The sequence below is a fragment of the Dermacentor silvarum genome, chromosome 7, assembly GCF_013339745.2.
Source record: "Dermacentor silvarum isolate Dsil-2018 chromosome 7, BIME_Dsil_1.4, whole genome shotgun sequence".
Classification (NCBI taxonomy): Eukaryota; Metazoa; Arthropoda; class Arachnida; order Ixodida; family Ixodidae; genus Dermacentor; species Dermacentor silvarum.
In genome coordinates, this window is record NC_051160.1 from 132,366,353 (window position 1) to 132,383,153 (window position 16,801).

Here is a 16,801-nt window from a genome sequence, read left to right on the forward strand (position 1 = left end):
GACTGCCAGTGTTCTTTTTACACTTCAAAATAGGCCAGAATGCTGTGTTTTATAAGTTTAGTGTGGTTTTGTGGAGCTGACGCAAAACATTGCAGTGCACATATATCTGTGCACATTCATATGAACCTACTTTCAGGCTTTAGTATCCAACCGTTTAATGTGCATTGCTGGAACAGCAGGTCCTTCTGCAGTTTTATTGCGAAGCTTTCTTGTCTTAGACAAGCCTGCTTTTCTCAGATGTCAACTCCAGTCGAGTGTGCCACAAATGTTTTCCTGTTTCGTATGTTAGCACCACCAGCTTGATCCGTGAAGCGCATTGGCAGCTACAGTTTGTGTGTTGCAAGTTCTAGGCTGAAGCATGTATGCTGACTGTTCTAAAGTGTGTATGTAGTATGTATGATGCATGTATCTAGTCTGAAGTGCAATAAACGTTTAAAACAGATCACTTTGTGGTTGTAGTGCCAATTATTTTTGCCACTGCATTTACTGTAATCGTTAATGCCTACAGTACAGTTCTCTAGAACCTCGGCAAAGTACAAGCACATTACAAACATCGACATAGGTTTTATAGAGATTTGTCTTTTGGGTCTGTAAAGCAACTGCAGAGAAATGTTCTAAAGAAATTTGTCTTTATAATCTTGAAAGGAACTCGATAGAAATGTTCTATAGAAGTTTTTCTTTACGATCTTTAAAAGAACTCCGTAGAAACGTTCTGTAGAAATTTGTCTTTACAATCTTGAAAGGAACTCAATAGAAATGTTCTATAGAAATTTGTCTTTAGGATCTTAAAAGGAACTCCGTAGAGATGTTTTATAGAAATTCGTCTTTACCATCTTAAAAGGAACTCCATAGAAATGTTCTATAGAAATTTGTCTTTAGGATCTTAAAAGGAACTCCGTAGAGATGTTCTATAGAATTGTGTCTTCAGAGTTCCTATAAGAATGCGGTAGCCAAATAACTGTTGGAACTCTATAGGAAAATTCTATAAGCAGTCAAAATAAACACAATAGAATTCTATCGAACAAGTTCAAAAGACTCTCTAAAAAAGCACATTAAAAATTTTTGTAAGGGATTATAGACTGTTGCGCGTGAAAACATAGAAAAGTTATGCCCTCCCTATTTTTCAGACTGGTCCTTCAGTCTGTCTGTCTCTCCTGCCCAGTATTCTGTGGTATTTCTATAATGCTGAAGAGGCACTCCCAAGTAACTAGCAGGAATATTTGTCCATCGCATATTTGCATACGTCTCCGGCGTTTCCCCCCAATTTCCATGCCAAATGCCAAGAGACATCCCAGCTAATGGCACTTCCGGTAGCGCTGCAGAATGCTGTAGCTTCCTTAACAGCTTCTTTAACACTGTCCTTGTCTCTGCAGAATATGGCGATGTCATCCGCATATGCCAGTATCTTCACTTCACTGGTGTAATAGGAATAACCATGCACCCTTTCATTTCTTAGAATTTTTAAACATAAGGGTTCCAAATAAAGTGCAAAAAGAAGAGACGAGCACGCACACCCTTGTTTTATACCTGAAAGCACTGGAATGTTCTCACTTAAGGTGTTGTTGATTATAAGGTTTACGGCACACTCTTCATACACCATTTTGATGCCTTTAGTGATGACGCTTCCTACATTACAATGTTCTAATACTGATAGTAATATGTCATGATTGACCCTGTCAAATGCTTTCTGAAGATCTAGTTGTATCATAGCTATGTTATCAAGATTTATGTCACAGCATTCAAGGGTAGTTCTAGCGGTGTGTATATTTGTGTAAATGGTCCTTCCTTTGATGCCGCATGTCTAGTGAGGCAGTACGAGGTGTGTGATAACGCTCTGCAATCTCTTGGCTAGCACCTTTGTAAATATTTTATAGTCTACACTTGTAAGGCTTATTGGTCGATAGGCCTCAACAGCCATCAATTTCCTGGGATCATCTGATTTTGGAATTAATACTACATGGCATTTTCTAAACGATAAAGGTGCCCTTTTTCGATCATAGTACTCATCTATCACACGGTGTAACGCTTGTGCCAGTTCTTTCTTGAAGGTTTTGTAAATGGCAGCCCCTAGTCCATCAGGCCCGGGTGCCTTGCCGGTGCTTAGCTCATCAATGGCCTGTTCTACCTCATGCAGACTAATTGGCCGCTCAAGCGTTTCTCTCACTTCATCGTCTAGCCTTGGCATGAGCGATAGAAAATCATTTCGAAAAGCTACTGTATCTTTTATTTTAGGGCTTAGCAGTCTTTCATAACACTCAACAAACGCTTTCTTTATCAATTCTTTATCACGTGTCGCTTCATTTTTATATCTTATTTCTTTTATCTCTTTTTTTACTGCTTGCCTTTTTTCTTCACCGAGTGCCCGCTTAGTAGGCGTTTCTCCGAGCCATAGTCTTTCCGCTCGTGCTCTGACCATCGCCCCGCAATATTTATTCTCATCAATCACTTCAAGTTTACTTTTCAGGTCACGCATTTCCTTGCCAGGGTTAGTTCTATTTCCTTGTCCAGGGTTAGTACTCTCAACAGTAGTCATAAAATCTAACGTGCTCTTTAGTTCTTTCTCTTGCTGTTTTTCATTGCTACGCAGCACGCAAGCTCGTTCAATCGCGGCAATCTTTACTTCGTTCTTAAATTGTTCCCAAACTATTGTGAAGTTAGAAGTTTCAACCGAAAATATTCCATCCATCTTCTCCTTTACTTTCTTACGAAAAATTTCATCATCCAACAATTTATCATTTAATTTCCACAAATTCCAACTGAATCTTGATACTTTTGCTTTGGTTCCTACTGTCACTGTCACCAAGCAGTGATCACTAAATGTGACGTTCTTTACTCGGTACGTAGTAAGATGCGGTGTGATTTCAGCAGAAACATATATGCGGTCAAGTCTAGCGTGACTTACACCTTGATAGTGCGTGTACTGTACGTGCTCGTCGCCGTCAAAAATACAACCAACGTCGTCTAGTTCAAACTCGTTTACAAGCGCGCTTAACAGTAACGCACTTTTATCGCGATAGGTCAATCTGTTTGCTCGATCTTGCGGTCTACACGCACAGTTAAAGTCCCCATATAATATTATGTTTCTTTCGTACGTCATACAGGCTTTCAGGTTTCCTATGTATTCTTCGCGTTCGTGTATCTTATTCGGCGCATAAACACATATTGCACGCCAGAGGAGGCCGCAAAAACTAAAGTCGATGACTAGTAGCCTACCGTCATCACTAGACGTGACAGTTTGCACAACAATATCAGTGCATTTTCGAACAAGTATTATGCAACCCGCGGAAGTTCCTCTGGCGTGAGACACGCATACATTATACCTATTCCTGAAAGGCTCGACCATTCTGCCTGTTTGCTCTTCGCTTTCTACTTTGGTTTCCTGCACTGCCATTATGTCGATATCATCTTCTAACAAGAGCCGGTTTATCTGGCACTGCCTTCTGCGGGATGCCAGACCCCTCACATTTAACGTCCCTACGCAAAAGGGAACTGTCAGACTAACAGCCATGTTTAGATTAGGCATAAAGACAGAATGATACTCACGTCTGGGCAGGCAATAAAGGCAATTAGCAGTACGCGGCACGACCTACATGCGCGCTAGGGTAGGTCTTGCACTGAGGGCACGCTGTCTCGGCACAGTCCGTTCCCCGCTAATGCGGGGGTGGTGTTGAAGTCGTCCGCCTATCAGGCGGTATGTTCGGCTTCGGTTTGAAGCCGGGTCGCCTTGTTATAGGCGTCTTCGGTGAGGGCTCGCCGCTGCTCGATCGTTCCGGTGTGTCTTCATATCCATCAATGACCTCACGAGGCCTCTTTGCAGCTGCTTTGGCGGCTGCTATCATTTCGATATCCTCAGAATCCCCGGTCCCATCTTTCGTGGTCGACTCCGACGTGCTCGCTGATGGCGCACCCTTTGTGTCAGTCATATTTTCTTCGGTAGTCGGTTTCTCAGACAGCAAGCTCTTTGCGTCGACAGTCTGCCGCCACTGGAGCTCTTGGTTTCCTCCGGTGTTGGAGTCGCTTCCGGGTGCGTGCTATCTGCCGCCTGCTCATCGGTCTCTGCTCGGGACGCCGGATCAGCGTCAGCGTGGTCCATTATGTGTTCATCCATTTCGTCGCCTTTAACTGGGCTTATTACCGCAGCATATGACCTCACGCACTATTGTTCCTCGTGGCCGTAGCGGCGGCAAAGTGCACAGCGTGGTATGCGGCACTCGCGCCGGATGTGTCCCGTTCCATGGCACCGGAGGCATAACGGGGGTCTTCCTGGAACATGCACGAGCGCTAAGTTCTCCGCTACACGCACCTGGTGAGGCAAGTCTTCAACTGTCACGCCAGGTTTTGGCTGGAGTGTCACCAAACGGGTGGTGGACCCTTTGTCATTGCATCCCTGTACTCGCCACTTTTCTCGGGTGACATCTGTAACCTTTCCGTAAGAGGCTAAGGCTGCACAAACCTCGTCGTCATGAACGAAGTGCAACAGCCAATAAAGCTTCAGCCTGATGCCTTGGTTGCACGGATCAAAACCATGCAGGGTTGGTCTTTCACGTTGAAATATTCCGCCGCTAGCATCTTTTTCTTCGAAGCTTCATCACGAAAGGTCACCGCCCATACGTGGTTCATTTGGAAGGCGCCAAGGGCCACCACTTCCGGCAGCAGTGCAAGACTCGCGATAGCATCTCGAAATTGCTCGACCCGATACGGCCTGGTTTTAACGTCAGCGTGCAAAAATACGGTGTACAAAACTGAAGTACCTGAAGGCAGATGAGGCAAAACAACTTGGTATTCCGGGTAAGGCCTATCCGTACACCTGGTACCACGGCCGAGGGCCGCTGTAACCGCCCCTACGGAGCAAGGCATTCTGCGTCCGTTCACTGCGGTGGCCGGAAGTAGAATCCCAGACCAACGAGCCGCCCTTGCGGATGTACTGCTTTCAATATAATATAACGGAGTGCTACACGCGCGAGCAGATGATGCCAAATATAACAACAATTATTTCGTTTTACATCAGTGGGCTCTAGTTACAGCATCCAGAACGACCAACGTGGCTCAAAGAAAGGAAGTTCTGACCCGTTAGCGCTGTTCTCATATAGAATAGCTACCTACTAAGAGAAAACAAAAAAGGGCTCGTCCGGGATTTGAACCCGGGACCTCTCGCACCCGAAGCGAGAATCATACCCCTAGACCAACGAGCCGCCCTTGCGGATGTACTGCTTTCGATATATTATAAGGGAGTGCTACACGAGCGAGCGGATGATGCCAAATATAACAACAATTATTTCGTTTTACATCAGTGGGCTCTAGTTACAGCATCCAGAACGACCAACGTGGCTCAAAGAAAGGAAGTTCTGACCCGTTAGCGCTGTTCTCATATAGAATAGCTACCTACTAAGAGAAAACAAAAAAGGGCTCGTCCGGGATTTGAACCCGGGACCTCTCGCACCCGAAGCGAGAATCATACCCCTAGACCAACGAGCCGCCCTTGCGGATGTACTGCTTTCGATATATTATAAGGGAGTGCTACACGAGCGAGCAGATGATGCCAAATATAACAACAATTATTTCGTTTTCTCATCAGTGGGCTCTAGTTACAGCATCCAGAACGACCAACGTGGCTCAAAGAAAGGAAGTTCTGACCCGTTAGCGCTGTTCTCATATAGAATAGCTACCTACTAAGAGAAAACAAAAAAGGGCTCGTCCGGGATTTGAACCCGGGACCTCTCGCACCCGAAGCGAGAATCATACCCCTAGACCAACGAGCCGCCCTTGCGGATGTACTGCTTTCGATATATTATAAGGGAGTGCTACACGAGCGAGCAGATGATGCCAAATATAACAACAATTATTTCGTTTTCCATCAGTGGGCTCTAGTTACAGCATCCAGAACGACCAACGTGGCTCAAAGAAAGGAAGTTCCGACCCGTTAGCGCTGTTCTGATATAGAATAGCTACCTGCTAAGAGAAAACAATAAAGGGCTCGTCCGGGATTTGAACCCGGGACCTCTCGCACCCGAAGCGAGAATCATACCCCTAGACCAACGAGCCGCCCTTGCGGATGTACTGCTTTCGATATATATAAGGGAGTGCTACACGCGCGAGCAGATGATGCCAAATATAACAACAATTATTTCGTTTTCCATCAGTGGGCTCTAGTTACAGCATCCAGAACGACCAACGTGGCTCAAAGAAAGGAAGTTCCGACCCGTTAGCGCTGTTCTGATATAGAATAGCTACCTGCTAAGAGAAAACAATAAAGGGCTCGTCCGGGATTTGAACCCGGGACCTCTCGCACCCGAAGCGAGAATCATACCCCTAGACCAACGAGCTGCTTTTTTTATTCAAATAGAAAGCATGTACATAGATAAAAACCACTTTGGTCTGCTTGACCAGTGTGGTAGACTAAAATTTCTTCATTTTTGCCAAGTCATCAAGTACTGAAAGCCAATCTGGAGGCTCAGCTAAAGAGCTATATACATCGCGCATGTAGGTTACGTTCTCTATAGGTTTCCCTGGTTGACTTCATTTTGGGGTCGGCGTGCCTAACTGCTATTCTTGTGACCCAAAGGCTATGAAGGCCCAGTATCATAATCATGTCATAAGGAACGTTATTTTCATTCTCTACTGAAAGGTATCGAATTCCATATGGTGTTATCGGTAACTCTTTCTTCAGGTTTCGTTGCAACACATCCCAAAAAAATACTGGATACCAACAATAAATAAGCGTGTGCTCGATGGTTTCGGGTTTCTTACACAAGAGGCAGTTGGTCGTCCAAAGTACAAATATTCCTTTCTCATCTAGCCATGTTTTTACCGGGAGTGTGTCTGTGTGTAATTTGAAAAAGAACGTTTTAACAGCTCCTCTAACAGTCATTCTTCCAACTCTCTTTAAAACATCCTGCCCTGGGCCTCCATTGCTTAGGGATCTGTATAATGGGACTGGCATCATCACATCACTTACATCTTTATACAGCTTCTTTCTAGGTACAAGACTTAGGTACTCGAAAGAGAAGCGTGTTTTAAGTATTCTAAATGTTGCCACTACTTCACTGAAGTAACCTTTTACGCCACAATCAAAAGTAGTCGCACTAGACACAACAAATTCAGGCAATACATTTTTCAAGCGCATTTGCATCATTTCTCTCAAAAACGGGTCTCTCTGGTCCCGCATGAACATAAAACGCGACACAATCTGCCGGATGAACAGATGCGAAAGGCCGAGGCCTCCGTCTTTCACTGAGCGAAATAGATTAGTTCGACTAACTCTCTCCCAACTGGAGCCCCAAATGAACACCGCAAGTATTCGGTGCAGTTTTTGCACATGGACGCGTGACATTGATAAAAATTGCAGCACATACCACACTTTGGTAATCAAAAACACATTGCACGCACTGTCCCGAGCAAACATCGATAATTCACGGCCTTGCCATCCTCCAACTTTCTCCTTCACCTTTGGCGTCAGGTCATCCCAATAATCTGCTGTTTGGTTATAATTCTCAAGAGGAACGCCTAAGTACGTAGACGGACTTCTTGCCCGCGTAAGGCTCGCAAATTTTTCTGGTTTAACGTCCCATGTTCCGTGCCAGAAACCGATACTTTTCTCCCAGTTAATCGCGTAGCCTGTCTGTTTACAAAAATCTTTGGTGACGCTAATGGCTTCTTCTATGCTTTTGCGGTCAGTGCAAAAAACACCTACGTCATCAGCGTAGGCAAGGATTTTCACGTGATGCGTCTGAAGCCTGAAACCATGTACCTTTTCGTTATTAATAAGACTAAGGCAGAAGGGTTCAAGGTAAAGAGCGAATAGCAGTGATGACAACGCCCATCCTTGTTTTATAGATGACCGGACGTCAATATTCTGGGTGAGGTTCTTGTTAACTATAATGCGCACAGTACAATCACTATAAGCCATCTTTAAACCTTCTGATAACACTTCGCCAACATTGGCATGCTGAAGCACAGAAAAAAGAACATCGTGTGTGACACGGTCAAAAGCCTTAGCGAGATCAAGTTGTAACATTGCAACTCGTCCTGATATATCATCACAGCATTCGAGAACACTGCGGGCTACATGCACATTTGTACATATCGAACGCCCTTTTATTCCACATGTCTGGTGCGGTCCAACGAGAAGCATAATAACGCTTTGCAGACGTTTAGCCAAAATTTTTGTGTAGATTTTATAGTCAACATTTGTAAGAGTTATTGGGCGATAGGCCCCTACTGATAAAAGTTTCGCAGGATCATCCGTTTTAGGTATTAAAACCATATGTGCAGCGCGAAAGGAAGGCGGTAACAATTTTTCCTCATAAGCGTTTTGAATTACCTTATGCAAAATGGGGCTGATTTCCTCAATGAACATTTTGTAAAAAGCTGCGCCTATTCCATCTGGTCCGGGTGTTTTTCCTGGAGCCAATTCTTTAATGGCACTTCTCACTTCATCTATACTTATTGGCTGTTCTAATCGTGTCTTAACTTGTTCATCAAGCCTGGGTATTAAGTTAATAACCTCGGTTCTTAGCCCAGTTTTCCCGCCCTTGTTATTCGCAAATAATTCGCTGTAATGCTCAACAAATGCTTGCTCAATTTTACTCCTGTCTGACGTCACTTCGTTGCAATAGAGCATCTGTCGTATTTCATTTTGAGCCGCATATTTTCTTTCATCGGACATCGCTCGCTTGTTGGGCGTTTCACCAAGCCACATCTTCTGAGCTCGCGCCCTTATCACTGCGGCCCTGTACTTTTCCGTTGCAATTACTTCTAGTTTGTTTTTTACTTCACGAATGGCTTTTATGTACATGTCGGGATTGCTGCTTTCCATGCACACAAGAAAATCTAGTTGGCACTGGAGTTCCTTTTCATTACGCTTTTGCATTTGACTAATAATGCTTCCCCTTTCAATCGCAATCATCTTGGTAACAAGCCCGCACATAATAAACAGACAAAGTACTCTTCATGTCGCCATTACTAACTTCTTCTTTATTCTCCCCTGACCCCCCGGCCCCTTTACTACAAATTCTGTCTTTCTTTTTCTTCAACTGCTTGAGCACGCTTCACTCTCCCCGCCATTGTTTTCATCCCTCCTGGGATGGTATATAAAAACGTTTGCTATAGAGGCTGATTCCACGGTGCCATTGGGGCCTACATACCAGACAGTCTTTAAGATTCCCTGTTGGCTTGCTGTTTTGACAACACAGAATGGTCCTCTGTAATTTGAGCATGAGTTCGACAGCCCTTTTCTTACTAGCACCAAGTCTCCAACCTCTATTCTTGGTATGGTTGTGTTTTGTCTTTTGTCAAAGTTCCTTTTCATTCTTTCACGGTACTTAACTTCGCTCTCTTCATTTCTTCTCTCTTCTGTCAGTTGCAGCTCTGCTTGAATTCCTAGAGACGTGTCGGCTGGTAGATAGGTTGGGTTCCCGGTAGCAGCAAAGAGCGGTGTGCATCCTACAGCTGTTGTATAGGATCGGATATGAGGAGCTACCGCCGCTTCAAGGCAGCACTTCCATCCACCTGGGAAATCTGGATACATATTTATGTACTGTTTGATGTCCCGAATAGCTCGCTCAGCTAACCCATTAGCTGCTGGGTGATACGGTGCTGTGAACCTGAGCGTAACTCCACGTTGCTTGGCCCATTCCTTAAGGTGGTGGCTCCGAAAGGCAGGTCCGTTGTCTGACACTACTACTTTAACGTTGTCAAACATCTTTCGGCTTAGAAAGGAAATCACGCTGTTGGCGTCCTCCTTCCCCGGTTTTGCTGCCACCATCCTGGTGCACTCATCCACACACAACAGGAATGCTTGCGTTTTCTTCACGCCTTCAGATTTTTTTTTGGAGTTCAGCGAAGTCCATGTGAATAACTTCAAATGGTACGCTTGAGTGCGTCGGTAATGTCATCTGTTGGGTTGGTTGCTTGAACTTTACTTTATTCACCTGGCATTTGTGGCATGATTGCACGTATCTTTTTGTGTCTTCCTTGATGCGGGGCCATGTGAACCTTTTCGTCAGTTTCATGTAGGTCCGCCAAAAGCCATCGTGACCACCTGAATGGGGACTATTGTGGTAAAGGTCCAGAATTTTCGGAACCAGTGTAGGAGGCACTGCTGTTTTGCCTGTCTGGGCCAGTTGCAAAACTTCAGCTCCTTCCCAAATTTTGGCGGTACCTATTGCTTCGTGTTGCACATCAAGAACTGTTACCCCCAATCTAGACATTGCGTCCGCATCTTTCATAGAAGCTCCGGGACGGTGATTCACTTCAAAGTCGAACTCTTGAAGCTCGCTGACCCACCGTGCGACTTTTCCTTTTGGCTCCGCCATTTTCAAGAGGTGGTTAAGTGCCTCATGATCTGTGTACAACTTGAATCTGGTACCTTCCAGGTAGGAACGGAAGTACCGAATTGCCTTTAAAACGGCTAGAGCTTCCTTCTCTGTCGTCGTGTAGTTCACCTCCGCTTTGTTAAATGTGTAGCTATGGTAGCCAATTACGCTTAGTTGGCGATTGTTCGGCTGACTTGTGTCTCGCTGGTATAGCATCGCACCCGTTCCGTAATGCGAGGCATCTGTATTGAGCTCAAATGGTAGAGCAAAGTCCGGCAGTCTGAGGACTGGATCAGACGAGATAACTCGTACTAGCTCTTGGTAGGCCACCTGACAGTCACCCGTCCAACAGAATGGTACGTCTTTTTGTGTTAGTCTAGTCAGACATCTAGTTTTGAGAGCATAATCTTGGATAAATGCTCTAAAATGTCCTGCCAACCCCAAAAACACGCGTAATGAGTGAGCATCAAAAGGTTTCACAATTTTTGCAATGCGTGCCACCGATTCTTCTTTTGTGTTTTTTGTAGTGCCATCCAGAACTCTGCCCAAGAAAATCACCTTGTTCTTGAAAAATTCACTCTTCTTAAAATTGACCTTTAGGTTGGCTTCTGACAAAGCGGTGAGGACATGTGCCAGGTGTTGTTCATGGAGACGCTCGCTTTTGGAATACACAATAATATCATCTACGTAGACATTGCAGAAGCGGCCAATGAACGGATCCAGAACCATATTCATCATTTTCTGAAACCAGCTGGGCGAGTTCTTCCATCCGAAGGGGAGGCGGTTGTATTCGTAGATGTCAAACGGAGTTATGAACGCCGTATACTGCTTTGTATCCTCTTGAAGTGGTACTTGCCAAAAACCTTTACAAAGGTCTATCCTAGAAAACCAAGTACATCCACCTGTGTCATCAATAATTCCATCTATTCTTGGCATAGGGAATGGAATTAGATGTGTCTGTTTGTTAATTGCTCTGTAGTCAGTGCAGAGTCGGAGGGTTCCATGTTCCTTGGGTGCTATGGTTATCGGCGATGCATATGGTGATACGGACGGACGGATAATACCTGCGTCCAACATCTTCGCAAGCTCTTCTTTCAGCCATGCCTTCTTTTCTCTGGTGAGGTTGTAAGGTTTCCTCCGTACTACAGTTTCGTCATGTAATTTAAACGGGACTTCAAACTTCGTAGCACCTGGAGGATAGCCTCCACAGCAGTATAATTCAGGATAGATTAGAGGGATGTCATCTTCTTTCTTCACAACGCGAATTTCATTTTCTTTTCTAACAGGTTGCGGCTCCTGCTCGTCTTGGCTCACAGACACAGTGTCATCCCAGTGTATGTTCAGCTTGAGCAACTTCATGTCCGGACGCGAGAGTAGACAGTCATACTCAATGCCTTCTATAACCAGTGCCAGTATTTCTGCAGTTTGTGATTGGTACTTAAGCTTTAGGCGCATCCATTCGCAGTGTTCCTTCTCACGCCCGTCGTAGCCTCGTACAACCACTGTTTTTCCTGTGAATATCTTCTCAGTTTTAGCTCTGCTTCCTTTTATAATTGAAACCGAAGCTCCACTGTCTACAAGAGCTCGCATTGTCTCACCGTCCACTTCGAGTTGTATATGCAATAAACTTGATGACACAAGTTGAACTGTCTCACTTGCTGTAGAGACATCTTTAGAATTCCCCTCGGCTTCTTCTTGATCTTCATTGTTTAACTCTGTGGGTTTCTGTACGGGAGTTATAGGTCTTGCGGTGCTCGCGCCAAAGTTAGACCTGACACCGTCCAACACCAACGAACACTTCTCATCCAAGCGATTGACGCTTGGCGTCCCTGAAAAGTCTTGTCTAGCCTTGTAGCTTCGCTCAGTCCAGCTATGCGGAAATAGTTTTAGCAGTTCCAAGAGCGCTTCGAGCGTTTTCGGACCTTGTGCTAGAACCTGCCGTAACAAATCTCTAGGTAAACCATGGATGATAAGGGCAAGAAGTGATGACAGCGACAGTTCAGGTTCAGCGAGGCGAAGAAGTCGCTGTTTCTCCAGAAAATACTCGAGTGGCGTGCTGGACTTGAAACGGTAGAATAGTGCTTCATGCCACCGCTCAACCGGATTCTTACTGAAAGTCAGAAGGAAACTCTCCTTCCATTTAAACCAAGGTTCAGGCTCTCGTTGTGAAAGTCGCCACTCGTGCCACTTTCTTGCTATCCCGCTAAAGAATTGTCGCATGTTGATCACTAGGTCTTCATCAGACAGCCATCCATTGTTCTTCGCAGCTCGTTCATAGAAAGTTATCCACCCTTCTGGACTTTCGGATGAGCCGTCGAACGTTTCAGGACGTACTATTTGTGATGTATGGTTCGCCCGTTTGGTTAAAGTAGAAGCCAGAGTCTCAATAATGGAGCTTTGCTGCGAAATTTGCTGTTGTTGAATTGATATGGCTCGAAGAACTGTCGCTAGCTCGTCAGATGAAGTATGCCGGAGCATGAAATTCTTTCTATCGGTGTCAACACCAGCTTGTTGAACAGACGCAGCGGAATATTTACTTTCACTGAATGTTGCTCCAAAAGTTCCTCTGAAGACACTGAGGCTTCATCCAGAACGAGATTCAGAAGCTCACCTGTAGTGACGTGTTCGGGAAGGTGAGTGGCGGCTTCGTCCTCGACTTGATATTTCTTGAATACCACAGAGTTGCTGCTGTTCTCCACAAAGAAAGTCACCCACATATTGGTTCTTGTTGTCGGCTGCGCCAAATTATGTAACAAGCCTGCACATAATAAACAAAGTACTCTTCATGTCGCCATTACTAACTTCTTCTTTATTCTCCCCTGACCCACGGCCCCTTTACTACAAACTCTGTCTTTCTTCTTCTTCAACTGCTTGAGCACGCTTCAATCTTGACTGCGCTCTTAAAGTTTTCCCACTCAGCTGCCCAACCATGTGATACCGTGGATGCCATTTGTTGAATTCTTCTTGTTACACACTCCATAAATTTTTCGTCATGTAAAAGTTTCACATTGAATTTCTATAAAGCCCAATCAAAACGGCTTTTATTGCGATAGCAATTATATGGACACTCGAAAGCAGATTTCTGCCGTCGGCGTCGCCGTGAGGTTCCGTATGACGTCATTTGGAGATGAAATCGTCGCCGCGCGCCGAACGCTGTATGTGCGAGTGAAAGGGCGCGAGGGGCGCGTCTTTCACGGGGAGTGAACGCACGGCGGAGAACAAACGCGCGTTCTGCGCCGTGCTCGCTTAAGGGCTGCAGAAGTAGGCGTCTCTTTTCTCCTTTACAATGACCATATATGTAGAGCAAACGCGCCTTCTTCAGACGCGCGAGAGTCCGTGGGGGAGGGGGAGGGAAGGGAGCCGACGTTTAGCTGCGGCACCAAGTGCCTATTTATATCAGAGGCTCCAGCAACAGTCACAAACGCCGCACGCATTTTGAGCTAACGCGGGCAAAACGCCGATGGCGTCGACAACAGTTCTGCGTGTTGTTGCTACCAAAGCCGCTCACCTTACTTCGTATGACATTGCTGTGTTGCTATCGCATTCATTGCTTCGCCCTTAGGGCGAAACCGTGACATCTTTTCTCAAGTTGGTTCCTAGTTTAGCCATTACAAGGCTATGGTCGCTAAATGACACATGTTTCACTTCATAGTGGTCACAATCTCTGGCAAGGTCAACTGTAACATACATCCTATCCAGCCTAGCACAGCTTCCGCGCTGATAATGGGTGTAGGTAGGGCGCCTTCCTCTTAACAATAAATATCCAAGATCCTCTAAATAATATTCCTGAAGCAGTGAAACAAGCAACCGTGAACTTTTATCTCGTACAGGGGTGTTTTTGGCTTGATCTTCAGCGAAATACAAACAATTATAGTCGCCAAACATAATTAAACAATTTTCGCATTTAAAATTTTTTTCTAACTCTTCAAACAACACAACACGCTCATAATCGGTGTTTGGTGCGTGTATACAGATAGCACGCCATTCCCTTGCACAATACGAAAAGTCAAGAACAAGCAATCGTCCCGCCTCCGACGCAACAACTTTTTCGCCTTCGATGCCTACGTTATTCCTTATGTAAATTCCACAACCGCCGGATCTGCCTACTGCGTGGCTAACACAAACATTAAAATGCCTTCGAAAAGTTTCCACCATGCGATCCGTCTGCTCCTCACTTTCAATCTTTGTTTCTTGCACGGCTACTTTGTATAAGTTATTTTCCAGAAAAAGTCGGTTAAGTTGATTTTGTCGTTTTTTGGTCGCCAATCCTCGTACATTTACAGTGGCAACACGCAAGGCAAGACCGAGCCTTTCGTCTTTAAGTTGCGAAGAGCTGATGGATCGCGAAGTGTTTACCTCAGGGAGCAAGGGTGCATTAGAGCCCTCACTGAGTTGCGGCCGTGGTTGGTCGGGATGAACTCGCTGTCTGTTGCCTGCATCGTCAACCGAAGTTCGGTGACTGGACGGCACAGCATCGTCCACGCGTTGTCGCTTTGGCGGTCCCATGTTGCTTACTTAGCAAGGGGTAGCGAGACCCCGCCTTTATTCCGGCGGTTTCTCCAGCGGGCGTCTACCAGAAAGAATGTTCGGTTTCGGCTTCAACGACGTTCGTCGCGTCAAAGCCGTTTTCATTGGCGGCCCTCCGTCATCTGCATCATCGAGATGGTCTGGTTCACCAACACTGTCGCTGTGCATACGCTTTGTCGACGCCTCTACAACGCCATCCATCGTTTCACACTGCACTGTCGACGTTTCATTTGGCGGTGTATCCTGAGGTTCACTTGACGGTTTCCTCTGCGGTAAACACTTTTCCGCCACTTTGTTGTGCACGTCTTCACTATTTGGTCCTGTCGCATTTTCTTCCAGCTCTTTCCTTTCACTAGTTGTTGACTCACGTTGATGTATCACTGCCGGGGGCGTTTCCACCGCTTTTTGCTTCACCGTCACCGTCGCTGCTACTTCTTCAGCTTCAGCCTCGTCCATGATGTTGTCTGATACGACAGCGTCCTCTCTGGGGCCCGTTATGTTCGCGTACGTGGGTACGCACTGGGTTTCGTCATGGCCGAACCGGCGGCACCGTGAACATCGGGGGATTCGGCAGTCGCGGCGGATATGCCCTTTTCCTTGGCAGCGCAAGCAGAGTGGCGCCTTGCCTGGAATAACTACGAGGGCAGGCTCACGGGCGACACGTACTTGATAAGGGATGTCTTCAATTGTGACTCCAGCCTTTAGCCTGAGGTTCAGCACGCGCGTTGCCGTAGCCTTTTCCGAAAGTCCGAGGACACGCCAGCGCTCTATTGTCGCTTCCATCACCTCGCCGTATGGCTCGAAAGCCATACGAATGTCGTCGTTCGTCACATTAGGAAGGACCCAGTGGATTTTCACTCGGACATCTTGGTTATTCGGGTCTACTACCAGACACTTTCTGCCTTTCACGGTAATATTCCCAGTCGTCAACAACTTCTTCATACTTTCATGACTCTTGAACGTAACAGCCCACACATGATTCATTTGAAATGCTCCTAAGGCATGAACCTCAGGCAGCAATTCCAAACGACCAAGGGCATCCCGGTAGTCTTCAACCCTGTACGGCCTTGCTCGTGGGTCACCGTGCAAAAAAAGCGTTTTCAAAACAATCCGACCTTTTGGCAGATGAGGCAGCAACACTTGGTAGTCCTGGTTGTCTTCCATGTTGTCCCTGTTTCCGCGGCTAAGCTGGGCCGCTAGCAGCGCCCCGTTGGAGCACATGAAAAACACGTCCTTACGCTTTCGCGGCCGGAAGTGGAATCTCTCTAGACCAACGAGCCGCCCTTGCGGATGTACTGCTTTCGATATATTATAAGGGAGTGCTACACGCGCGAGCAGATGCTTCTAAAAAACAATTATTTTCTTTTCCCATCAGTGGGCTCTAGTTACAGCATCCAGAACGACCAACGTGGCTCAAAGAAAGGAAGTTACGACCCGTTAGCGCTGTTCTCATGTAGAATAGCTACCTGCTAAGAAAAAAACAAAAAAGGGCTCGTCCGGGATTTGAACCCGGGACCTCTCGCACCCGAAGCGAGAATCATACCCCTAGACCAACGAGCCGCCCTTGCGCATGTACTGCTTTCGATAACTTAGAAGGGAGTGCTACACGCGCGAGCAGATGATTCTAAAAATAACAATTATTTCGTTTTCCCATCAGTGGGCTCTAGTTACGGCATCCAGAACGACCAACGTTGCTCAAGGAAAGGAAGTTACGACCCGTTAGCGCTGTTCTCAGATGGAATAGCTACCTGCTAAGAAAAAACAAAAAAGGGCTCGTCCGGGATTTGAACCCGGGACCTCTCGCACCCGAAGCGAGAATCGTACCCCTAGACCAACGATTTTTTTTATTTATTGCCGGTCTTCGACATAACACAGTACATACAAATTACCACACACTCAAATAACACAAATGCACGCTGTTGGACAGAAACGAAATTAGAAAGAAAACTAACACAAGTAAG

At 45.9% G+C, this 16,801-nt stretch overlaps 6 non-coding genes across 6 annotated transcripts; all 6 read right to left on the reverse strand.

Annotated features, from left to right (window-relative positions):
• Nucleotides 1-5,120: 5,120 nt before the first annotated feature.
• Trnap-cgg (transfer RNA proline (anticodon CGG)) lies at nt 5,121-5,192 on the reverse strand. The gene has a single exon. It is a non-coding gene; the product is annotated as a tRNA-Pro (tRNA).
• Nucleotides 5,193-5,403: 211 nt separating this feature from the next.
• On the reverse strand, nt 5,404-5,475 carry Trnap-cgg (transfer RNA proline (anticodon CGG)). The gene has a single exon. It is a non-coding gene; the product is annotated as a tRNA-Pro (tRNA).
• A 212-nt stretch (nt 5,476-5,687) lies between these two features.
• Trnap-cgg (transfer RNA proline (anticodon CGG)) lies at nt 5,688-5,759 on the reverse strand. Its single transcript has one exon. It is a non-coding gene; the product is annotated as a tRNA-Pro (tRNA).
• Nucleotides 5,760-5,970: 211 nt separating this feature from the next.
• On the reverse strand, nt 5,971-6,042 carry Trnap-cgg (transfer RNA proline (anticodon CGG)). The gene has a single exon. It is a non-coding gene; the product is annotated as a tRNA-Pro (tRNA).
• A 210-nt stretch (nt 6,043-6,252) lies between these two features.
• Trnap-cgg (transfer RNA proline (anticodon CGG)) lies at nt 6,253-6,324 on the reverse strand. Its single transcript has one exon. It is a non-coding gene; the product is annotated as a tRNA-Pro (tRNA).
• Nucleotides 6,325-16,328: 10,004 nt separating this feature from the next.
• Nucleotides 16,329-16,400, reverse strand: Trnap-cgg (transfer RNA proline (anticodon CGG)). Its single transcript has one exon. It is a non-coding gene; the product is annotated as a tRNA-Pro (tRNA).
• Nucleotides 16,401-16,801: the final 401 nt, after the last annotated feature.